Here is a 17,658-nt window from a genome sequence, read left to right on the forward strand (position 1 = left end):
AACGGAAAGAAACCTACTCACGGCCTTAAAAGTCAACGGGACCTGGGATTCCCAGCCGGTCACCCATACTGGTACTTGCCAGGCCTCAAGCTGGCTGGCGGCCGCGATCTGACGAGAGCAGGCACATTCAGCTTAGAATGCCCGTTGACAGCTCCTCCTCCTTTCCTATGGGCTTTCTGCAGTGCGAACGCACCTCCGAAAAGGAAAGAAACCTACTCACGGCCTTAAAAGTCAACGGGACCTGGGATTCCCAGCCGGTCACCCATACTGGTACTTGCCAGGCCTCAAGCTGGCTGGCGGCCGCGATCTGACGAGAGCAGGCACATTCAGCTTAGAATGCCCGTTGACAGCTCCTCCTCCTTTCCTATGGGCTTTCTGCAGTGCGAACGCACTTCCGAAAAGGAAAGAAACCTACTCACGGCCTTAAAAGTCAACGGGACCTGGGATTCCCAGCTGGTCACCCATACTGGTACTTGCCAGGCCTCAAGCTGGCTGGCGGCCGCGATCTGACGAGAGCAGGCACATTCAGCTTAGAATGCCCGTTGACAGCTCCTCCTCCTTTCCTATGGGCTTTCTGCAGTGCGAACGCACCTCCGAAAAGGAAAGCAACCTACTCACGGCCTTAAAAGTCAGCGGGACCTGGGATTCCCAGCCGGTCACCCATACTGGTACTTGCCAGGCCTCAAGCTGGCTGGCGGCCGCGATCTGACGAGAGCAGGCACATTCAGCTTAGAATGCCCGTTGACAGCTCCTCCTCCTTTCCTATGGGCTTTCTGCAGTGCGAACGCACCTCCGAAACGGAAAGTAACCTACTCACGGCCTTAAAAGTCAATGGGACCTGGGATTCCCAGCCGGTCACCCATACTGGTACTTGCCAGGCCTCAAGCTGGCTGGCGGCCGCGATCTGACGAGAGCAGGCACATTCAGCTTAGAATGCCCGTTGACAGCTCCTCCTCCTTTCCTATGGGCTTTCTGCAGTGCGAACGCACCTCCGAAACGGAAAGAAACCTACTCACGGCCTTAAAAGTCAACGGGACCTGGGATTCCCAGCCGGTCACCCACACTGGTACTTGCCAGGCCTCAAGCTGGCTGGCGGCCGCGATCTGACGAGAGCAGGTACATTCAGCTTAGAATGCCCGTTGACAGCTCCTCCTCCTTTCCTATGGGCTTTCTGCAGTGCGAACGCACCTCCGAAAAGGAAAGCAACCTACTCACGGCCTTAAAAGTCTACGGGACCTGGGATTCCCAGCCGGTCACCCATACTGGTACTTGCCAGGCCTCAAGCTGGCTGGCGGCCGCGATCTGACGAGAGCAGGCACATTCAGCTTAGAACGCCCGTTGACAGCTCCTCCTCCTTTCCTATGGGCTTTCTGCAGTGCGAACGCACCTCCGAAAAGGAAAGAAACCTACTCACGGCCTTAAAAGTCAACGGGACCTGGGATTCCCAGCCGGTCACCCATACTGGTACTTGCCAGGCCTCAAGCTGGCTGGCGGCCGCGATCTGACGAGAGCAGGCACATTCAGCTTAGAATGCCCGTTGACAGCTCCTCCTCCTTTCCTATGGGCTTTCTGCAGTGCGAACGCACCTCCGAAACGGAAAGAAACCTACTCACGGCCTTAAAAGTCAATGGGACCTGGGATTCCCAGCCGGTCACCCATACTGGTACTTGCCAGGCCTCAAGCTGGCTGGCGGCCGCGATCTGACGAGAGCAGGTACATTCAGCTTAGAATGCCCGTTGACAGCTCCTCCTCCTTTCCTATGGGCTTTCTGCAGTGCGAACGCACCTCCGAAAAGGAAAGCAACCTACTCACGGCCTTAAACGTCAACGGGACCTGGGATTCCCAGCCGGTCACCCATACTGGTACTTGCCAGGCCTCAAGCTGGCTGGCGGCCGCGATCTGACGAGAGCAGGCACATTCAGCTTAGAATGCCCGTTGACAGCTCCTCCTCCTTTCCTATGGGCTTTCTGCAGTGCGAACGCACCTCCAAAAAGGAAAGAAACCTACTCACGGCCTTAAAAGTCAACGGGACCTGGGATTCCCAGCCGGTCACCCATACTGGTACTTGCCAGGCCTCAAGCTGGCTGGCGGCCGCGATCTGACGAGAGCAGGCACATTCAGCTTAGAATGCCCGTTGACAGCTCCTCCTCCTTTCCTATGGGCTTTCTGCAGTGCGAACGCACCTCCGAAACGGAAAGAAACCTACTCACGGCCTTAAAAGTCAACGGGACCTGGGATTCCCAGCCGGTCACCCATACTGGTACTTGCCAGGCCTCAAGCTGGCTGGCGGCCGCGATCTGACGAGAGCAGGCACATTCAGCTTAGAATGCCCGTTGACAGCTCCTCCTCCTTTCCTATGGGCTTTCTGCAGTGCGAACGCACCTCCGAAACGGAAAGAAACCTACTCACGGCCTTAAAAGTCAACGGGACCTGGGATTCCCAGCCGGTCACCCATACTGGTACTTGCCAGGCCTCAAGCTGGCTGGCGGCCGCGATCTGACGAGAGCAGGTACATTCAGCTTAGAATGCCCGTTGACAGCTCCTCCTCCTTTCCTATGGGCTTTCTGCAGTGCGAACGCACCTCCGAAAAGGAAAGCAACCTACTCACGGCCTTAAAAGTCAACGGGACCTGGGATTCCCAGCCGGTCACCCATACTGGTACTTGCCAGGCCTCAAGCTGGCTGGCGGCCGCGATCTGACGAGAGCAGGCACATTCAGCTTAGAACGCCCGTTGACAGCTCCTCCTCCTTTCCTATGGGCTTTCTGCAGTGCGAACGCACCTCCGAAAAGGAAAGAAACCTACTCACGGCCTTAAAAGTCAACGGGACCTGGGATTCCCAGCCGGTCATCCATACTGGTACTTGCCAGGCCTCAAGCTGGCTGGCGGCCGCGATCTGACGAGAGCAGGCACATTCAGCTTAGAATGCCCGTTGACAGCTCCTCCTCCTTTCCTATGGGCTTTCTGCAGTGCGAACGCACCTCCGAAAAGGAAAGAAACCTACTCACGGCCTTAAAAGTCAACGGGACCTGGGATTCCCAGCCGGTCACCCATACTGGTACTTGCCAGGCCTCAAGCTGGCTGGCGGCCGCGATCTGACGAGAGCAGGCACATTCAGCTTAGAATGCCCGTTGACAGCTCCTTCTCCTTTCCTATGGGCTTTCTGCAGTGCGAACGCACCTCCGAAAAGGAAAGAAACCTACTCACGGCCTTAAAAGTCAACGGGACCTGGGATTCCCAGCCGGTCACCCATACTGGTACTTGCCAGGCCTCAAGCTGGCTGGCGGCCGCGATCTGACGAGAGCAGGCACATTCAGCTTAGAATGCCCGTTGACAGCTCCTCCTCCTTTCCTATGGGCTTTCTGCAGTGCGAACGCACTTCCGAAAAGGAAAGAAACCTACTCACGGCCTTAAAAGTCAACGGGACCTGGGATTCCCAGCTGGTCACCCATACTGGTACTTGCCAGGCCTCAAGCTGGCTGGCGGCCGCGATCTGACGAGAGCAGGCACATTCAGCTTAGAATGCCCGTTGACAGCTCCTCCTCCTTTCCTATGGGCTTTCTGCAGTGCGAACGCACCTCCGAAAAGGAAAGCAACCTACTCACGGCCTTAAAAGTCAGCGGGACCTGGGATTCCCAGCCGGTCACCCATACTGGTACTTGCCAGGCCTCAAGCTGGCTGGCGGCCGCGATCTGACGAGAGCAGGCACATTCAGCTTAGAATGCCCGTTGACAGCTCCTCCTCCTTTCCTATGGGCTTTCTGCAGTGCGAACGCACCTCCGAAAAGGAAAGAAACCTACTCACGGCCTTAAAAGTCAACGGGACCTGGGATTCCCAGCCGGTCACCCATACTGGTACTTGCCAGGCCTCAAGCTGGCTGGCGGCCGCGATCTGACGAGAGCAGGCACATTCAGCTTAGAATGCCCGTTGACAGCTCCTCCTCCTTTCCTATGGGCTTTCTGCAGTGCGAACGCACCTCCGAAACGGAAAGTAACCTACTCACGGCCTTAAAAGTCAATGGGACCTGGGATTCCCAGCCGGTCACCCATACTGGTACTTGCCAGGCCTCAAGCTGGCTGGCGGCCGCGATCTGACGAGAGCAGGCACATTCAGCTTAGAATGCCCGTTGACAGCTCCTCCTCCTTTCCTATGGGCTTTCTGCAGTGCGAACGCACCTCCGAAACGGAAAGAAACCTACTCACGGCCTTAAAAGTCAACGGGACCTGGGATTCCCAGCCGGTCACCCACACTGGTACTTGCCAGGCCTCAAGCTGGCTGGCGGCCGCGATCTGACGAGAGCAGGTACATTCAGCTTAGAATGCCCGTTGACAGCTCCTCCTCCTTTCCTATGGGCTTTCTGCAGTGCGAACGCACCTCCGAAAAGGAAAGCAACCTACTCACGGCCTTAAAAGTCAACGGGACCTGGGATTCCCAGCCGGTCACCCATACTGGTACTTGCCAGGCCTCAAGCTGGCTGGCGGCCGCGATCTGACGAGAGCAGGCACATTCAGCTTAGAACGCCCGTTGACAGCTCCTCCTCCTTTCCTATGGGCTTTCTGCAGTGCGAACGCACCTCCGAAAAGGAAAGAAACCTACTCACGGCCTTAAAAGTCAACGGGACCTGGGATTCCCAGCCGGTCATCCATACTGGTACTTGCCAGGCCTCAAGCTGGCTGGCGGCCGCGATCTGACGAGAGCAGGCACATTCAGCTTAGAATGCCCGTTGACAGCTCCTCCTCCTTTCCTATGGGCTTTCTGCAGTGCGAACGCACCTCCGAAAAGGAAAGAAACCTACTCACGGCCTTAAAAGTCAACGGGACCTGGGATTCCCAGCCGGTCACCCATACTGGTACTTGCCAGGCCTCAAGCTGGCTGGCGGCCGCGATCTGACGAGAGCAGGCACATTCAGCTTAGAATGCCCGTTGACAGCTCCTTCTCCTTTCCTATGGGCTTTCTGCAGTGCGAACGCACCTCCGAAAAGGAAAGAAACCTACTCACGGCCTTAAAAGTCAACGGGACCTGGGATTCCCAGCCGGTCACCCATACTGGTACTTGCCAGGCCTCAAGCTGGCTGGCGGCCGCGATCTGACGAGAGCAGGCACATTCAGCTTAGAATGCCCGTTGACAGCTCCTCCTCCTTTCCTATGGGCTTTCTGCAGTGCGAACGCACTTCCGAAAAGGAAAGAAACCTACTCACGGCCTTAAAAGTCAACGGGACCTGGGATTCCCAGCTGGTCACCCATACTGGTACTTGCCAGGCCTCAAGCTGGCTGGCGGCCGCGATCTGACGAGAGCAGGCACATTCAGCTTAGAATGCCCGTTGACAGCTCCTCCTCCTTTCCTATGGGCTTTCTGCAGTGCGAACGCACCTCCGAAAAGGAAAGCAACCTACTCACGGCCTTAAAAGTCAGCGGGACCTGGGATTCCCAGCCGGTCACCCATACTGGTACTTGCCAGGCCTCAAGCTGGCTGGCGGCCGCGATCTGACGAGAGCAGGCACATTCAGCTTAGAATGCCCGTTGACAGCTCCTCCTCCTTTCCTATGGGCTTTCTGCAGTGCGAACGCACCTCCGAAAAGGAAAGAAACCTACTCACGGCCTTAAAAGTCAATGGGACCTGGGATTCCCAGCCGGTCACCCATACTGGTACTTGCCAGGCCTCAAGCTGGCTGGCGGCCGCGATCTGACGAGAGCAGGCACATTCAGCTTAGAATGCCCGTTGACAGCTCCTCCTCCTTTCCTATGGGCTTTCTGCAGTGCGAACGCACCTCCGAAACGGAAAGAAACCTACTCACGGCCTTAAAAGTCAACGGGACCTGGGATTCCCAGCCGGTCACCCACACTGGTACTTGCCAGGCCTCAAGCTGGCTGGCGGCCGCGATCTGACGAGAGCAGGTACATTCAGCTTAGAATGCCCGTTGACAGCTCCTCCTCCTTTCCTATGGGCTTTCTGCAGTGCGAACGCACCTCCGAAAAGGAAAACAACCTACTCACGGCCTTAAAAGTCAACGGGACCTGGGATTCCCAGCCGGTCACCCATACTGGTACTTGCCAGGCCTCAAGCTGGCTGGCGGCCGCAATCTGACGAGAGCAGGCACATTCAGCTTAGAACGCCCGTTGACAGCTCCTCCTCCTTTCCTATGGGCTTTCTGCAGTGCGAACGCACCTCCGAAAAGGAAAGAAACCTACTCACGGCCTTAAAAGTCAACGGGACCTGGGATTCCCAGCCGGTCACCCATACTGGTACTTGCCAGGCCTCAAGCTGGCTGGCGGCCGCGATCTGACGAGAGCAGGCACATTCAGCTTAGAATGCCCGTTGACAGCTCCTCCTCCTTTCCTATGGGCTTTCTGCAGTGCGAACGCACCTCCGAAACGGAAAGAAACCTACTCACGGCCTTAAAAGTCAATGGGACCTGGGATTCCCAGCCGGTCACCCATACTGGTACTTGCCAGGCCTCAAGCTGGCTGGCGGCCGCGATCTGACGAGAGCAGGTACATTCAGCTTAGAATGCCCGTTGACAGCTCCTCCTCCTTTCCTATGGGCTTTCTGCAGTGCGAACGCACCTCCGAAAAGGAAAGCAAACTACTCACGGCCTTAAACGTCAACGGGACCTGGGATTCCCAGCCGGTCACCCATACTGGTACTTGCCAGGCCTCAAGCTGGCTGGCGGCCGCGATCTGACGAGAGCAGGCACATTCAGCTTAGAATGCCCGTTGACAGCTCCTCCTCCTTTCCTATGGGCTTTCTGCAGTGCGAACGCACCTCCGAAAAGGAAAGAAACCTACTCACGGCCTTAAAAGTCAACGGGACCTGGGATTCCCAGCCGGTCACCCATACTGGTACTTGCCAGGCCTCAAGCTGGCTGGCGGCCGCGATCTGACGAGAGCAGGCACATTCAGCTTAGAATGCCCGTTGACAGCTCCTCCTCCTTTCCTATGGGCTTTCTGCAGTGCGAACGCACCTCCGAAACGGAAAGAAACCTACTCACGGCCTTAAAAGTCAACGGGACCTGGGATTCCCAGCCGGTCACCCACACTGGTACTTGCCAGGCCTCAAGCTGGCTGGCGGCCGCGATCTGACGAGAGCAGGTACATTCAGCTTAGAATGCCCGTTGACAGCTCCTCCTCCTTTCCTATGGGCTTTCTGCAGTGCGAACGCACCTCCGAAAAGGAAAGCAACCTACTCACGGCCTTAAAAGTCAACGGGACCTGGGATTCCCAGCCGGTCACCCATACTGGTACTTGCCAGGCCTCAAGCTGGCTGGCGGCCGCGATCTGACGAGAGCAGGCACATTCAGCTTAGAACGCCCGTTGACAGCTCCTCCTCCTTTCCTATGGGCTTTCTGCAGTGCGAACGCACCTCCGAAAAGGAAAGAAACCTACTCACGGCCTTAAAAGTCAACGGGACCTGGGATTCCCAGCCGGTCACCCATACTGGTACTTGCCAGGCCTCAAGCTGGCTGGCGGCCGCGATCTGACGAGAGCAGGCACATTCAGCTTAGAATGCCCGTTGACAGCTCCTCCTCCTTTCCTATGGGCTTTCTGCAGTGCGAACGCACCTCCGAAACGGAAAGAAACCTACTCACGGCCTTAAAAGTCAATGGGACCTGGGATTCCCAGCCGGTCACCCATACTGGTACTTGCCAGGCCTCAAGCTGGCTGGCGGCCGCGATCTGACGAGAGCAGGTACATTCAGCTTAGAATGCCCGTTGACAGCTCCTCCTCCTTTCCTATGGGCTTTCTGCAGTGCGAACGCACCTCCGAAAAGGAAAGCAAACTACTCACGGCCTTAAACGTCAACGGGACCTGGGATTCCCAGCCGGTCACCCATACTGGTACTTGCCAGGCCTCAAGCTGGCTGGCGGCCGCGATCTGACGAGAGCAGGCACATTCAGCTTAGAATGCCCGTTGACAGCTCCTCCTCCTTTCCTATGGGCTTTCTGCAGTGCGAACGCACCTCCGAAAAGGAAAGAAACCTACTCACGGCCTTAAAAGTCAACGGGACCTGGGATTCCCAGCCGGTCACCCATACTGGTACTTGCCAGGCCTCAAGCTGGCTGGCGGCCGCGATCTGACGAGAGCAGGCACATTCAGCTTAGAATGCCCGTTGACAGCTCCTCCTCCTTTCCTATGGGCTTTCTGCAGTGCGAACGCACCTCCGAAACGGAAAGAAACCTACTCACGGCCTTAAAAGTCGACGGGACCTGGGATTCCCAGCCGGTCACCCATACTGGTACTTGCCAGGCCTCAAGCTGGCTGGCGGCCGCGATCTGACGAGAGCAGGCACATTCAGCTTAGAATGCCCGTTGACAGCTCCTCCTCCTTTCCTATGGGCTTTCTGCAGTGCGAACGCACCTCCGAAACGGAAAGAAACCTACTCACGGCCTTAAAAGTCAACGGGACCTGGGATTCCCAGCCGGTCACCCATACTGGTACTTGCCAGGCCTCAAGCTGGCTGGCGGCCGCGATCTGACGAGAGCAGGTACATTCAGCTTAGAATGCCCGTTGACAGCTCCTCCTCCTTTCCTATGGGCTTTCTGCAGTGCGAACGCACCTCCGAAAAGGAAAGCAACCTACTCACGGCCTTAAAAGTCAACGGGACCTGGGATTCCCAGCCGGTCACCCATACTGGTACTTGCCAGGCCTCAAGCTGGCTGGCGGCCGCGATCTGACGAGAGCAGGCACATTCAGCTTAGAACGCCCGTTGACAGCTCCTCCTCCTTTCCTATGGGCTTTCTGCAGTGCGAACGCACCTCCGAAAAGGAAAGAAACCTACTCACGGCCTTAAAAGTCAACGGGACCTGGGATTCCCAGCCGGTCATCCATACTGGTACTTGCCAGGCCTCAAGCTGGCTGGCGGCCGCGATCTGACGAGAGCAGGCACATTCAGCTTAGAATGCCCGTTGACAGCTCCTCCTCCTTTCCTATGGGCTTTCTGCAGTGCGAACGCACCTCCGAAACGGAAAGAAACCTACTCACGGCCTTAAAAGTCAACGGGACCTGGGATTCCCAGCCGGTCACCCATACTGGTACTTGCCAGGCCTCAAGCTGGCTGGCGGCCGCGATCTGACGAGAGCAGGCACATTCAGCTTAGAATGCCCGTTGACAGCTCCTCCTCCTTTCCTATGGGCTTTCTGCAGTGCGAACGCACCTCCGAAACGGAAAGAAACCTACTCACGGCCTTAAAAGTCAACGGGACCTGGGATTCCCAGCCGGTCACCCATACTGGTACTTACCAGGCCTCAAGCTGGCTGGCGGCCGCGATCTGACGAGAGCAGGCACATTCAGCTTAGTATGCCCGTTGACAGCTCCTCCTCCTTTCCTATGGGCTTTCTGCAGTGCGAACGCACCTCCGAAAAGGAAAGCAACCTACTCACGGCCTTAAAAGTCAGCGGGACCTGGGATTCCCAGCCAGTCACCCATACTGGTACTTGCCAGGCCTCAAGCTGGCTGGCGGCCGCGATCTGACGAGAGCAGGCACATTCAGCTTAGAATGCCCGTTGACAGCTCCTTTCCTATGGGCTTTCTGCAGTGCGAACGCACCTCCGAAAAGGAAAGAAACCTACTCACGGCCTTAAAAGTCAACGGGACCTGGGATTCCCAGCCGGTCACCCATACTGGTACTTGCCAGGCCTCAAGCTGGCTGGCGGCCGCGATCTGACGAGAGCAGGCACATTCAGCTTAGAATGCCCGTTGACAGCTCCTCCTCCTTTCCTATGGGCTTTCTGCAGTGCGAACGCACCTCCGAAACGGAAAGAAACCTACTCACGGCCTTAAAAGTCAACGGGACCTGGGATTCCCAGCCGGTCACCCATACTGGTACTTGCCAGGCCTCAAGCTGGCTGGCGGCCGCGATCTGACGAGAGCAGGCACATTCAGCTTAGAATGCCCGTTGACAGCTCCTCCTCCTTTCCTATGGGCTTTCTGCAGTGCGAACGCACCTCCGAAACGGAAAGAAACCTACTCACGGCCTTAAAAGTCAACGGGACCTGGGATTCCCAGCCGGTCACCCACACTGGTACTTGCCAGGCCTCAAGCTGGCTGGCGGCCGCGATCTGACGAGAGCAGGTACATTCAGCTTAGAATGCCCGTTGATAGCTCCTCCTCCTTTCCTATGGGCTTTCTGCAGTGCGAACGCACCTCCGAAAAGGAAAGCAACCTACTCACGGCCTTAAAAGTCAACGGGACCTGGGATTCCCAGCCGGTCACCCATACTGGTACTTGCCAGGCCTCAAGCTGGCTGGCGGCCGCGATCTGACAAGAGCAGGCACATTCAGCTTAGAACGCCCGTTGACAGCTCCTCCTCCTTTCCTATGGGCTTTCTGCAGTGCGAACGCACCTCCGAAAAGGAAAGAAACCTACTCACGGCCTTAAAAGTCAACGGGACCTGGGATTCCCAGCCGGTCACCCATACTGGTACTTGCCAGGCCTCAAGCTGGCTGGCGGCCGCGATCTGACGAGAGCAGGCACATTCAGCTTAGAATGCCCGTTGACAGCTCCTCCTCCTTTCCTATGGGCTTTCTGCAGTGCGAACGCACCTCCGAAACGGAAAGAAACCTACTCACGGCCTTAAAAGTCAATGGGACCTGGGATTCCCAGCCGGTCACCCATACTGGTACTTGCCAGGCCTCAAGCTGGCTGGCGGCCGCGATCTGACGAGACCAGGTACATTCAGCTTAGAATGCCCGTTGACAGCTCCTCCTCCTTTCCTATGGGCTTTCTGCAGTGCGAACGCACCTCCGAAAAGGAAAGCAACCTACTCACGGCCTAAAAAGTCAACGGGACCTGGGATTCCCAGCCGGTCACCCATACTGGTACTTGCCAGGCCTCAAGCTGGCTGGCGGCCGCGATCTGACGAGAGCAGGCACATTCAGCTTAGAATGCCCGTTGACAGCTCCTCCTCCTTTCCTATGGGCTTTCTGCAGTGCGAACGCACCTCCGAAAAGGAAAGAAACCTACTCACGGCCTTAAGAGTCAACGGGACCTGGGATTCCCAGCCGGTCACCCATACTGGTACTTGCCAGGCCTCAAGCTGGCTGGCGGCCGCGATCTGACGAGAGCAGGCACATTCAGCTTAGAATGCCCGTTGACAGCTCCTCCTCCTTTCCTATGGGCTTTCTGCAGTGCGAACGCACCTCCGAAAAGGAAAGCAACCTACTCACGGCCTTAAAAGTCAACGGGACCTGGGATTCCCAGCCGGTCACCCATACTGGTACTTGCCAGGCCTCAAGCTGGCTGGCGGCCGCGATCTGACGAGAGCAGGCACATTCAGCTTAGAATGCCCGTTGACAGCTCCTCCTCCTTTCCTATGGGCTTTCTGCAGTGCGAACGCACCTCCGAAACGGAAAGAAACCTACTCACGGCCTTAAAAGTCAATGGGACCTGGGATTCCCAGCCGGTCACCCATACTGGTACTTGCCAGGCCTCAAGCTGGCTGGCGGCTGCGATCTGACGAGAGCAGGTACATTCAGCTTAGAATGCCCGTTGACAGCTCCTCCTCCTTTCCTATGGGCTTTCTGCAGTGCGAACGCACCTCCGAAAAGGAAAGCAACCTACTCACGGCCTTAAAAGTCAACGGGACCTGGGATTCCCAGCCGGTCACCCATACTGGTACTTGCCAGGCCTCAAGCTGGCTGGCGGCCGCGATCTGACGAGAGCAGGCACATTCAGCTTAGAATGCCCGTTGACAGCTCCTCCTCCTTTCCTATGGGCTTTCTGCAGTGCGAACGCACCTCCGAAACGGAAAGAAACCTACTCACGGCCTTAAAAGTCAACGGGACCTGGGATTCCCAGCCGGTCACCCACACTGGTACTTGCCAGGCCTCAAGCTGGCTGGCGGCCGCGATCTGACGAGAGCAGGTACATTCAGCTTAGAATGCCCGTTGACAGCTCCTCCTCCTTTCCTATGGGCTTTCTGCAGTGCGAACGCACCTCCGAAAAGGAAAGCAACCTACTCACGGCCTTAAAAGTCAACGGGACCTGGGATTCCCAGCCGGTCACCCATACTGGTACTTGCCAGGCCTCAAGCTGGCTGGCGGCCGCGATCTGACGAGAGCAGGCACATTCAGCTTAGAACGCCCGTTGACAGCTCCTCCTCCTTTCCTATGGGCTTTCTGCAGTGCGAACGCACCTCCGAAAAGGAAAGAAACCTACTCACGGCCTTAAAAGTCAACGGGACCTGGGATTCCCAGCCGGTCACCCATACTGGTACTTGCCAGGCCTCAAGCTGGCTGGCAGCCGCGATCTGACGAGAGCAGGCACATTCAGCTTAGAATGCCCGTTGACAGCTCCTCCTCCTTTCCTATGGGCTTTCTGCAGTGCGAACGCACCTCCGAAACGGAAAGAAACCTACTCACGGCCTTAAAAGTCAATGGGACCTGGGATTCCCAGCCGGTCACCCATACTGGTACTTGCCAGGCCTCAAGCTGGCTGGCGGCCGCGATCTGACGAGAGCAGGTACATTCAGCTTAGAATGCCCGTTGACAGCTCCTCCTCCTTTCCTATGGGCTTTCTGCAGTGCGAACGCACCTCCGAAAAGGAAAGCAACCTACTCACGGCCTAAAAAGTCAACGGGACCTGGGATTCCCAGCCGGTCACCCATACTGGTACTTGCCAGGCCTCAAGCTGGCTGGCGGCCGCGATCTGACGAGAGCAGGCACATTCAGCTTAGAATGCCCGTTGACAGCTCCTCCTCCTTTCCTATGGGCTTTCTGCAGTGCGAACGCACCTCCGAAAAGGAAAGAAACCTACTCACGGCCTTAAGAGTCAACGGGACCTGGGATTCCCAGCCGGTCACCCATACTGGTACTTGCCAGGCCTCAAGCTGGCTGGCGGCCGCGATCTGACGAGAGCAGGCACATTCAGCTTAGAATGCCCGTTGACAGCTCCTCCTCCTTTCCTATGGGCTTTCTGCAGTGCGAACGCACCTCCGAAAAGGAAAGCAACCTACTCACGGCCTTAAAAGTCAACGGGACCTGGGATTCCCAGCCGGTCACCCATACTGGTACTTGCCAGGCCTCAAGCTGGCTGGCGGCCGCGATCTGACGAGAGCAGGGACATTCAGCTTAGAATGCCCGTTGACAGCTCCTCCTCCTTTCCTATGGGCTTTCTGCAGTGCGAACGCACCTCCGAAACGGAAAGAAACCTACTCACGGCCTTAAAAGTCAACGGGACCTGGGATTCCCAGCCGGTCACCCATACTGGTACTTGCCAGGCCTCAAGCTGGCTGGCGGCCGCGATCTGACGAGAGCAGGTACATTCAGCTTAGAATGCCCGTTGACAGCTCCTCCTCCTTTCCTATGGGCTTTCTGCAGTGCGAACGCACCTCCGAAAAGGAAAGCAACCTACTCACGGCCTTAAAAGTCAACGGGACCTGGGATTCCCAGCCGGTCACCCATACTGGTACTTGCCAGGCCTCAAGCTGGCTGGCGGCCGCGATCTGACGAGAGCAGGCACATTCAGCTTAGAACGCCCGTTGACAGCTCCTCCTCCTTTCCTATGGGCTTTCTGCAGTGCGAACGCACCTCCGAAAAGGAAATAAACCTACTCACGGCCTTAAAAGTCAACGGGACCTGGGATTCCCAGCCGGTCACCCATACTGGTACTTGCCAGGCCTCAAGCTGGCTGGCGGCCGCGATCTGACGAGAGCAGGCACATTCAGCTTAGAATGCCCGTTGACAGCTCCTCCTCCTTTCCTATGGGCTTTCTGCAGTGCGAACGCACCTCCGAAAAGGAAAGCAACCTACTCACGGCCTTAAAAGTCAACGGGACCTGGGATTCCCAGCCGGTCACCCATACTGGTACTTGCCAGGCCTCAAGCTGGCTGGCGGCCGCGATCTGACGAGAGCAGGCACATTCAGCTTAGAATGCCCGTTGACAGCTCCTCCTCCTTTCCTATGGGCTTTCTGCAGTGCGAACGCACCTCCGAAACGGAAAGAAACCTACTCACGGCCTTAAAAGTCAACGGGACCTGGGATTCCCAGCCGGTCACCCATACTGGTACTTGCCAGGCCTCAAGCTGGCTGGCGGCAGCGATCTGACGAGAGCAGGCACATTCAGCTTAGAATGCCCGTTGACAGCTCCTCCTCCTTTCCTATGGGCTTTCTGCAGTGCGAACGCACCTCCGAAAAGGAAAGAAACCTACTCACGGCCTTAAAAGTCAACGGGACCTGGGATTTCCAGCCGGTCACCCATACTGGTACTTGCCAGGCCTCAAGCTGGCTGGCGGCCGCGATCTGACGAGAGCAGGCACATTCAGCTTAGAATGCCCGTTGACAGCTCCTCCTCCTTTCCTATGGGCTTTCTGCAGTGCGAACGCACCTCCGAAACGGAAAGAAACCTACTCACGGCCTTAAAAGTCAACGGGACCTGGGATTCCCAGCCGGTCACCCACACTGGTACTTGCCAGGCCTCAAGCTGGCTGGCGGCCGCGATCTGACGAGAGCAGGTACATTCAGCTTAGAATGCCCGTTGACAGCTCCTCCTCCTTTCCTATGGGCTTTCTGCAGTGCGAACGCACCTCCGAAAAGGAAAGCAACCTACTCACGGCCTTAAAAGTCAACGGGACCTGGGATTCCCAGCCGGTCACCCATACTGGTACTTGCCAGGCCTCAAGCTGGCTGGCGGCCGCGATCTGACGAGAGCAGGCACATTCAGCTTAGAACGCCCGTTGACAGCTCCTCCTCCTTTCCTATGGGCTTTCTGCAGTGCGAACGCACCTCCGAAAAGGAAAGAAACCTACTCACGGCCTTAAAAGTCAACGGGACCTGGGATTCCCAGCCGGTCACCCATACTGGTACTTGCCAGGCCTCAAGCTGGCTGGCGGCCGCGATCTGACGAGAGCAGGCACATTCAGCTTAGAATGCCCGTTGACAGCTCCTCCTCCTTTCCTATGGGCTTTCTGCAGTGCGAACGCACCTCCGAAACGGAAAGAAACCTACTCACGTCCTTAAAAGTCAATGGGACCTGGGATTCCCAGCCGGTCACCCATACTGGTACTTGCCAGGCCTCAAGCTGGCTGGCGGCCGCGATCTGACGAGAGCAGGTACATTCAGCTTAGAATGCCCGTTGACAGCTCCTCCTCCTTTCCTATGGGCTTTCTGCAGTGCGAACGCACCTCCGAAAAGGAAAGCAACCTACTCACGGCCTTAAAAGTCAACGGGACCTGGGATTCCCAGCCGGTCACCCATACTGGTACTTGCCAGGCCTCAAGCTGGCTGGCGGCCGCGATCTGACGAGAGCAGGCACATTCAGCTTAGAATGCCCGTTGACAGCTCCTCCTCCTTTCCTATGGGCTTTCTGCAGTGCGAACGCACCTCCGAAACGGAAAGAAACCTACTCACGGCCTTAAAAGTCAACGGGACCTGGGATTCCCAGCCGGTCACCCATACTGGTACTTGCCAGGCCTCAAGCTGGCTGGCGGCCGCGATCTGACGAGAGCAGGCACATTCAGCTTAGAATGCCCGTTGACAGCTCCTCCTCCTTTCCTATGGGCTTTCTGCAGTGCGAACGCACCTCCGAAAAGGAAAGCAACCTACTCACGGCCTTAAAAGTCAACGGGACCTGGGATTCCCAGCCGGTCACCCATACTGGTACTTGCCAGGCCTCAAGCTGGCTGGCGGCCGCGATCTGACGAGAGCAGGCACATTCAGCTTAGAATGCCCGTTGACAGCTCCTCCTCCTTTCCTATGGGCTTTCTGCAGTGCGAACGCACCTCCGAAACGGAAAGAAACCTACTCACGGCCTTAAAAGTCAACGGGACCTGGGATTCCCAGCCGGTCACCCATACTGGTACTTGCCAGGCCTCAAGCTGGCTGGCGGCCGCGATCTGACGAGAGCAGGCACATTCAGCTTAGAATGCCCGTTGACAGCTCCTCCTCCTTTCCTATGGGCTTTCTGCAGTGCGAACGCACCTCCGAAAAGGAAAGAAACCTACTCACGGCCTTAAAAGTCAACGGGACCTGGGATTCCCAGCCGGTCACCCATACTGGTACTTGCCAGGCCTCAAGCTGGCTGGCGGCCGCGATCTGACGAGAGCAGGCACATTCAGCTTAGAATGCCCGTTGATAGCTCCTCCTCCTTTCCTATGGGCTTTCTGCAGTGCGAACGCACTTCCGAAAAGGAAAGAAACCTACTCACGGCCTTAAAAGTCAACTGGACCTGGGATTCCCAGCCGGTCACCCATACTGGTACTTGCCAGGCCTCAAGCTGGCTGGCGGCCGCGATCTGACGAGAGCAGGCACATTCAGCTTAGAATGCCCGTTGACAGCTCCTTCTCCTTTCCTATGGGCTTTCTGCAGTGCGAACGCACTTCCGAAAAGGAAAGAAACCTACTCACGGCCTTAAAAGTCAACGGGACCTGGGATTCCCAGCCGGTCACCCATACTGGTACTTGCCAGGCCTCAAGCTGGCTGGCGGCCGCGATCTGACGAGAGCAGGCACATTCAGCTTAGAATGCCCGTTGACAGCTCCTCCTCCTTTCCTATGGGCTTTCTGCAGTGCGAACGCACCTCCGAAAAGGAAAGCAACCTACTCACGGCCTTAAAAGTCAACGGGACCTGGGATTCCCAGCCGGTCACCCATACTGGTACTTGCCAGGCCTCAAGCTGGCTGGCGACCGCGATCTGACGAGAGCAGGCACATTCAGCTTAGAATGCCCGTTGACAGCTCCTCCTCCTTTCCTATGGGCTTTCTGCAGTGCGAACGCACCTCCGAAAAGGAAAGAAACCTACTCACGGCCTTAAAAGTCAACGGGACCTGGGATTCCCAGCCGGTCACCCATACTGGTACTTGCCAGGCCTCAAGCTGGCTGGCGGCCGCGATCTGACGAGAGCAGGCACATTCAGCTTAGAATGCCCGTTGACAGCTCCTCCTCCTTTCCTATGGGCTTTCTGCAGTGCGAACGCACCTCCGAAACGGAAAGAAAATTACTCACGGCCTTAAAAGTCAATGGGACCTGGGATTCCCAGCCGGTCACCCATACTGGTACTTGCCAGGCCTCAAGCTGGCTGGCGGCCGCGATCTGACGAGAGCAGGCACATTCAGCTTAGAATGCCTGTTGACAGCTCCTCCTCCTTTCCTATGGGCTTTCTGCAGTGCGAACGCACCTCCGAAAAGGAAAGCAACCTACTCACGGCCTTAAAAGTCAACGGGACCTGGGATTCCCAGCCGGTCACCCATACTGGTACTTGCCAGGCCTCAAGCTGGCTGGCGGCCGCGATCTGACGAGAGCAGGCACATTCAGCTTAGAATGCCCGTTGACAGCTCCTCCTCCTTTCCTATGGGCTTTCTGCAGTGCGAACGCACCTCCGAAAAGGAAAGAAACCTACTCACGGCCTTAAAAGTCAACGGGACCTGGGATTCCCAGCCGGTCACCCATACTGGTACTTGCCAGGCCTCAAGCTGGCTGGCGGCCGCGATCTGACGAGAGCAGGCACATTCAGCTTAGAATGCCCGTTGACAGCTCCTCCTCCTTTCCTATGGGCTTTCTGCAGTGCGAACGCACCTCCGAAAAGGAAAGAAACCTACTCACGGCCTTAAAAGTCAACGGGACCTGGGATTCCCAGCCGGTCACCCATACTGGTACTTGCCAGGCCTCAAGCTGGCTGGCGGCCGCGATCTGACGAGAGCAGGCACATTCAGCTTAGAATGCCCGTTGACAGC

General features: G+C 56.9%; 85 pseudogenes; all 85 read right to left on the reverse strand.

The window, feature by feature from the left end:
• Nucleotides 1-30: 30 nt before the first annotated feature.
• On the reverse strand, nt 31-149 carry LOC136596265 (5S ribosomal RNA; annotated as a pseudogene).
• Nucleotides 150-229: 80 nt separating this feature from the next.
• On the reverse strand, nt 230-348 carry LOC136596266 (5S ribosomal RNA; annotated as a pseudogene).
• Nucleotides 349-428: 80 nt separating this feature from the next.
• On the reverse strand, nt 429-547 carry LOC136597280 (5S ribosomal RNA; annotated as a pseudogene).
• Nucleotides 548-627: 80 nt separating this feature from the next.
• On the reverse strand, nt 628-746 carry LOC136597124 (5S ribosomal RNA; annotated as a pseudogene).
• An 80-nt stretch (nt 747-826) lies between these two features.
• LOC136597083 (5S ribosomal RNA) lies at nt 827-945 on the reverse strand (annotated as a pseudogene).
• An 80-nt stretch (nt 946-1,025) lies between these two features.
• On the reverse strand, nt 1,026-1,144 carry LOC136596545 (5S ribosomal RNA; annotated as a pseudogene).
• An 80-nt stretch (nt 1,145-1,224) lies between these two features.
• Nucleotides 1,225-1,343, reverse strand: LOC136597302 (5S ribosomal RNA; annotated as a pseudogene).
• An 80-nt stretch (nt 1,344-1,423) lies between these two features.
• Nucleotides 1,424-1,542, reverse strand: LOC136596267 (5S ribosomal RNA; annotated as a pseudogene).
• Nucleotides 1,543-1,622: 80 nt separating this feature from the next.
• LOC136596717 (5S ribosomal RNA) lies at nt 1,623-1,741 on the reverse strand (annotated as a pseudogene).
• Nucleotides 1,742-2,020: 279 nt separating this feature from the next.
• LOC136596269 (5S ribosomal RNA) lies at nt 2,021-2,139 on the reverse strand (annotated as a pseudogene).
• An 80-nt stretch (nt 2,140-2,219) lies between these two features.
• On the reverse strand, nt 2,220-2,338 carry LOC136596270 (5S ribosomal RNA; annotated as a pseudogene).
• Nucleotides 2,339-2,418: 80 nt separating this feature from the next.
• Nucleotides 2,419-2,537, reverse strand: LOC136596090 (5S ribosomal RNA; annotated as a pseudogene).
• Nucleotides 2,538-2,617: 80 nt separating this feature from the next.
• LOC136596869 (5S ribosomal RNA) lies at nt 2,618-2,736 on the reverse strand (annotated as a pseudogene).
• An 80-nt stretch (nt 2,737-2,816) lies between these two features.
• Nucleotides 2,817-2,935, reverse strand: LOC136596880 (5S ribosomal RNA; annotated as a pseudogene).
• Nucleotides 2,936-3,015: 80 nt separating this feature from the next.
• Nucleotides 3,016-3,134, reverse strand: LOC136596271 (5S ribosomal RNA; annotated as a pseudogene).
• An 80-nt stretch (nt 3,135-3,214) lies between these two features.
• Nucleotides 3,215-3,333, reverse strand: LOC136596272 (5S ribosomal RNA; annotated as a pseudogene).
• Nucleotides 3,334-3,413: 80 nt separating this feature from the next.
• Nucleotides 3,414-3,532, reverse strand: LOC136597292 (5S ribosomal RNA; annotated as a pseudogene).
• An 80-nt stretch (nt 3,533-3,612) lies between these two features.
• LOC136597125 (5S ribosomal RNA) lies at nt 3,613-3,731 on the reverse strand (annotated as a pseudogene).
• Nucleotides 3,732-3,811: 80 nt separating this feature from the next.
• On the reverse strand, nt 3,812-3,930 carry LOC136596273 (5S ribosomal RNA; annotated as a pseudogene).
• Nucleotides 3,931-4,010: 80 nt separating this feature from the next.
• On the reverse strand, nt 4,011-4,129 carry LOC136597086 (5S ribosomal RNA; annotated as a pseudogene).
• An 80-nt stretch (nt 4,130-4,209) lies between these two features.
• LOC136596557 (5S ribosomal RNA) lies at nt 4,210-4,328 on the reverse strand (annotated as a pseudogene).
• An 80-nt stretch (nt 4,329-4,408) lies between these two features.
• On the reverse strand, nt 4,409-4,527 carry LOC136596871 (5S ribosomal RNA; annotated as a pseudogene).
• Nucleotides 4,528-4,607: 80 nt separating this feature from the next.
• LOC136596881 (5S ribosomal RNA) lies at nt 4,608-4,726 on the reverse strand (annotated as a pseudogene).
• Nucleotides 4,727-4,806: 80 nt separating this feature from the next.
• Nucleotides 4,807-4,925, reverse strand: LOC136596274 (5S ribosomal RNA; annotated as a pseudogene).
• An 80-nt stretch (nt 4,926-5,005) lies between these two features.
• LOC136596276 (5S ribosomal RNA) lies at nt 5,006-5,124 on the reverse strand (annotated as a pseudogene).
• An 80-nt stretch (nt 5,125-5,204) lies between these two features.
• Nucleotides 5,205-5,323, reverse strand: LOC136597304 (5S ribosomal RNA; annotated as a pseudogene).
• An 80-nt stretch (nt 5,324-5,403) lies between these two features.
• Nucleotides 5,404-5,522, reverse strand: LOC136597126 (5S ribosomal RNA; annotated as a pseudogene).
• Nucleotides 5,523-5,602: 80 nt separating this feature from the next.
• On the reverse strand, nt 5,603-5,721 carry LOC136597087 (5S ribosomal RNA; annotated as a pseudogene).
• Nucleotides 5,722-5,801: 80 nt separating this feature from the next.
• Nucleotides 5,802-5,920, reverse strand: LOC136596570 (5S ribosomal RNA; annotated as a pseudogene).
• Nucleotides 5,921-6,000: 80 nt separating this feature from the next.
• On the reverse strand, nt 6,001-6,119 carry LOC136597485 (5S ribosomal RNA; annotated as a pseudogene).
• Nucleotides 6,120-6,199: 80 nt separating this feature from the next.
• LOC136596277 (5S ribosomal RNA) lies at nt 6,200-6,318 on the reverse strand (annotated as a pseudogene).
• An 80-nt stretch (nt 6,319-6,398) lies between these two features.
• Nucleotides 6,399-6,517, reverse strand: LOC136596718 (5S ribosomal RNA; annotated as a pseudogene).
• Nucleotides 6,518-6,796: 279 nt separating this feature from the next.
• On the reverse strand, nt 6,797-6,915 carry LOC136596278 (5S ribosomal RNA; annotated as a pseudogene).
• An 80-nt stretch (nt 6,916-6,995) lies between these two features.
• Nucleotides 6,996-7,114, reverse strand: LOC136596582 (5S ribosomal RNA; annotated as a pseudogene).
• Nucleotides 7,115-7,194: 80 nt separating this feature from the next.
• LOC136596872 (5S ribosomal RNA) lies at nt 7,195-7,313 on the reverse strand (annotated as a pseudogene).
• An 80-nt stretch (nt 7,314-7,393) lies between these two features.
• On the reverse strand, nt 7,394-7,512 carry LOC136596280 (5S ribosomal RNA; annotated as a pseudogene).
• An 80-nt stretch (nt 7,513-7,592) lies between these two features.
• LOC136596719 (5S ribosomal RNA) lies at nt 7,593-7,711 on the reverse strand (annotated as a pseudogene).
• A 279-nt stretch (nt 7,712-7,990) lies between these two features.
• LOC136596281 (5S ribosomal RNA) lies at nt 7,991-8,109 on the reverse strand (annotated as a pseudogene).
• Nucleotides 8,110-8,189: 80 nt separating this feature from the next.
• Nucleotides 8,190-8,308, reverse strand: LOC136596840 (5S ribosomal RNA; annotated as a pseudogene).
• An 80-nt stretch (nt 8,309-8,388) lies between these two features.
• Nucleotides 8,389-8,507, reverse strand: LOC136596103 (5S ribosomal RNA; annotated as a pseudogene).
• Nucleotides 8,508-8,587: 80 nt separating this feature from the next.
• On the reverse strand, nt 8,588-8,706 carry LOC136596873 (5S ribosomal RNA; annotated as a pseudogene).
• An 80-nt stretch (nt 8,707-8,786) lies between these two features.
• LOC136596882 (5S ribosomal RNA) lies at nt 8,787-8,905 on the reverse strand (annotated as a pseudogene).
• An 80-nt stretch (nt 8,906-8,985) lies between these two features.
• LOC136596282 (5S ribosomal RNA) lies at nt 8,986-9,104 on the reverse strand (annotated as a pseudogene).
• An 80-nt stretch (nt 9,105-9,184) lies between these two features.
• On the reverse strand, nt 9,185-9,303 carry LOC136596011 (5S ribosomal RNA; annotated as a pseudogene).
• Nucleotides 9,304-9,383: 80 nt separating this feature from the next.
• Nucleotides 9,384-9,502, reverse strand: LOC136597527 (5S ribosomal RNA; annotated as a pseudogene).
• A 74-nt stretch (nt 9,503-9,576) lies between these two features.
• Nucleotides 9,577-9,695, reverse strand: LOC136596283 (5S ribosomal RNA; annotated as a pseudogene).
• An 80-nt stretch (nt 9,696-9,775) lies between these two features.
• LOC136596284 (5S ribosomal RNA) lies at nt 9,776-9,894 on the reverse strand (annotated as a pseudogene).
• An 80-nt stretch (nt 9,895-9,974) lies between these two features.
• LOC136596673 (5S ribosomal RNA) lies at nt 9,975-10,093 on the reverse strand (annotated as a pseudogene).
• Nucleotides 10,094-10,173: 80 nt separating this feature from the next.
• LOC136597530 (5S ribosomal RNA) lies at nt 10,174-10,292 on the reverse strand (annotated as a pseudogene).
• Nucleotides 10,293-10,372: 80 nt separating this feature from the next.
• Nucleotides 10,373-10,491, reverse strand: LOC136596285 (5S ribosomal RNA; annotated as a pseudogene).
• Nucleotides 10,492-10,571: 80 nt separating this feature from the next.
• On the reverse strand, nt 10,572-10,690 carry LOC136597479 (5S ribosomal RNA; annotated as a pseudogene).
• An 80-nt stretch (nt 10,691-10,770) lies between these two features.
• LOC136596286 (5S ribosomal RNA) lies at nt 10,771-10,889 on the reverse strand (annotated as a pseudogene).
• An 80-nt stretch (nt 10,890-10,969) lies between these two features.
• LOC136596288 (5S ribosomal RNA) lies at nt 10,970-11,088 on the reverse strand (annotated as a pseudogene).
• An 80-nt stretch (nt 11,089-11,168) lies between these two features.
• On the reverse strand, nt 11,169-11,287 carry LOC136596289 (5S ribosomal RNA; annotated as a pseudogene).
• An 80-nt stretch (nt 11,288-11,367) lies between these two features.
• On the reverse strand, nt 11,368-11,486 carry LOC136596490 (5S ribosomal RNA; annotated as a pseudogene).
• Nucleotides 11,487-11,566: 80 nt separating this feature from the next.
• Nucleotides 11,567-11,685, reverse strand: LOC136596291 (5S ribosomal RNA; annotated as a pseudogene).
• An 80-nt stretch (nt 11,686-11,765) lies between these two features.
• LOC136596594 (5S ribosomal RNA) lies at nt 11,766-11,884 on the reverse strand (annotated as a pseudogene).
• An 80-nt stretch (nt 11,885-11,964) lies between these two features.
• On the reverse strand, nt 11,965-12,083 carry LOC136596874 (5S ribosomal RNA; annotated as a pseudogene).
• An 80-nt stretch (nt 12,084-12,163) lies between these two features.
• On the reverse strand, nt 12,164-12,282 carry LOC136596523 (5S ribosomal RNA; annotated as a pseudogene).
• Nucleotides 12,283-12,362: 80 nt separating this feature from the next.
• Nucleotides 12,363-12,481, reverse strand: LOC136596720 (5S ribosomal RNA; annotated as a pseudogene).
• Nucleotides 12,482-12,561: 80 nt separating this feature from the next.
• Nucleotides 12,562-12,680, reverse strand: LOC136596292 (5S ribosomal RNA; annotated as a pseudogene).
• Nucleotides 12,681-12,760: 80 nt separating this feature from the next.
• LOC136596293 (5S ribosomal RNA) lies at nt 12,761-12,879 on the reverse strand (annotated as a pseudogene).
• Nucleotides 12,880-12,959: 80 nt separating this feature from the next.
• LOC136596612 (5S ribosomal RNA) lies at nt 12,960-13,078 on the reverse strand (annotated as a pseudogene).
• Nucleotides 13,079-13,158: 80 nt separating this feature from the next.
• LOC136596115 (5S ribosomal RNA) lies at nt 13,159-13,277 on the reverse strand (annotated as a pseudogene).
• Nucleotides 13,278-13,357: 80 nt separating this feature from the next.
• LOC136596876 (5S ribosomal RNA) lies at nt 13,358-13,476 on the reverse strand (annotated as a pseudogene).
• An 80-nt stretch (nt 13,477-13,556) lies between these two features.
• On the reverse strand, nt 13,557-13,675 carry LOC136596294 (5S ribosomal RNA; annotated as a pseudogene).
• Nucleotides 13,676-13,755: 80 nt separating this feature from the next.
• On the reverse strand, nt 13,756-13,874 carry LOC136596295 (5S ribosomal RNA; annotated as a pseudogene).
• Nucleotides 13,875-13,954: 80 nt separating this feature from the next.
• Nucleotides 13,955-14,073, reverse strand: LOC136596610 (5S ribosomal RNA; annotated as a pseudogene).
• Nucleotides 14,074-14,153: 80 nt separating this feature from the next.
• Nucleotides 14,154-14,272, reverse strand: LOC136597141 (5S ribosomal RNA; annotated as a pseudogene).
• Nucleotides 14,273-14,352: 80 nt separating this feature from the next.
• On the reverse strand, nt 14,353-14,471 carry LOC136596606 (5S ribosomal RNA; annotated as a pseudogene).
• An 80-nt stretch (nt 14,472-14,551) lies between these two features.
• LOC136596878 (5S ribosomal RNA) lies at nt 14,552-14,670 on the reverse strand (annotated as a pseudogene).
• Nucleotides 14,671-14,750: 80 nt separating this feature from the next.
• On the reverse strand, nt 14,751-14,869 carry LOC136596296 (5S ribosomal RNA; annotated as a pseudogene).
• Nucleotides 14,870-14,949: 80 nt separating this feature from the next.
• LOC136596722 (5S ribosomal RNA) lies at nt 14,950-15,068 on the reverse strand (annotated as a pseudogene).
• An 80-nt stretch (nt 15,069-15,148) lies between these two features.
• On the reverse strand, nt 15,149-15,267 carry LOC136596297 (5S ribosomal RNA; annotated as a pseudogene).
• Nucleotides 15,268-15,347: 80 nt separating this feature from the next.
• Nucleotides 15,348-15,466, reverse strand: LOC136596298 (5S ribosomal RNA; annotated as a pseudogene).
• An 80-nt stretch (nt 15,467-15,546) lies between these two features.
• LOC136596300 (5S ribosomal RNA) lies at nt 15,547-15,665 on the reverse strand (annotated as a pseudogene).
• An 80-nt stretch (nt 15,666-15,745) lies between these two features.
• On the reverse strand, nt 15,746-15,864 carry LOC136596302 (5S ribosomal RNA; annotated as a pseudogene).
• Nucleotides 15,865-15,944: 80 nt separating this feature from the next.
• Nucleotides 15,945-16,063, reverse strand: LOC136596818 (5S ribosomal RNA; annotated as a pseudogene).
• An 80-nt stretch (nt 16,064-16,143) lies between these two features.
• Nucleotides 16,144-16,262, reverse strand: LOC136597332 (5S ribosomal RNA; annotated as a pseudogene).
• An 80-nt stretch (nt 16,263-16,342) lies between these two features.
• On the reverse strand, nt 16,343-16,461 carry LOC136596303 (5S ribosomal RNA; annotated as a pseudogene).
• An 80-nt stretch (nt 16,462-16,541) lies between these two features.
• LOC136596491 (5S ribosomal RNA) lies at nt 16,542-16,660 on the reverse strand (annotated as a pseudogene).
• An 80-nt stretch (nt 16,661-16,740) lies between these two features.
• On the reverse strand, nt 16,741-16,859 carry LOC136596304 (5S ribosomal RNA; annotated as a pseudogene).
• Nucleotides 16,860-17,138: 279 nt separating this feature from the next.
• On the reverse strand, nt 17,139-17,257 carry LOC136596305 (5S ribosomal RNA; annotated as a pseudogene).
• Nucleotides 17,258-17,337: 80 nt separating this feature from the next.
• LOC136596306 (5S ribosomal RNA) lies at nt 17,338-17,456 on the reverse strand (annotated as a pseudogene).
• Nucleotides 17,457-17,536: 80 nt separating this feature from the next.
• Nucleotides 17,537-17,655, reverse strand: LOC136596307 (5S ribosomal RNA; annotated as a pseudogene).
• Nucleotides 17,656-17,658: the final 3 nt, after the last annotated feature.

This window comes from Eleutherodactylus coqui, unplaced genomic scaffold (assembly GCF_035609145.1).
Source record: "Eleutherodactylus coqui strain aEleCoq1 unplaced genomic scaffold, aEleCoq1.hap1 HAP1_SCAFFOLD_117, whole genome shotgun sequence".
Lineage (NCBI taxonomy): Eukaryota > Metazoa > Chordata > Amphibia > Anura > Eleutherodactylidae > Eleutherodactylus > Eleutherodactylus coqui.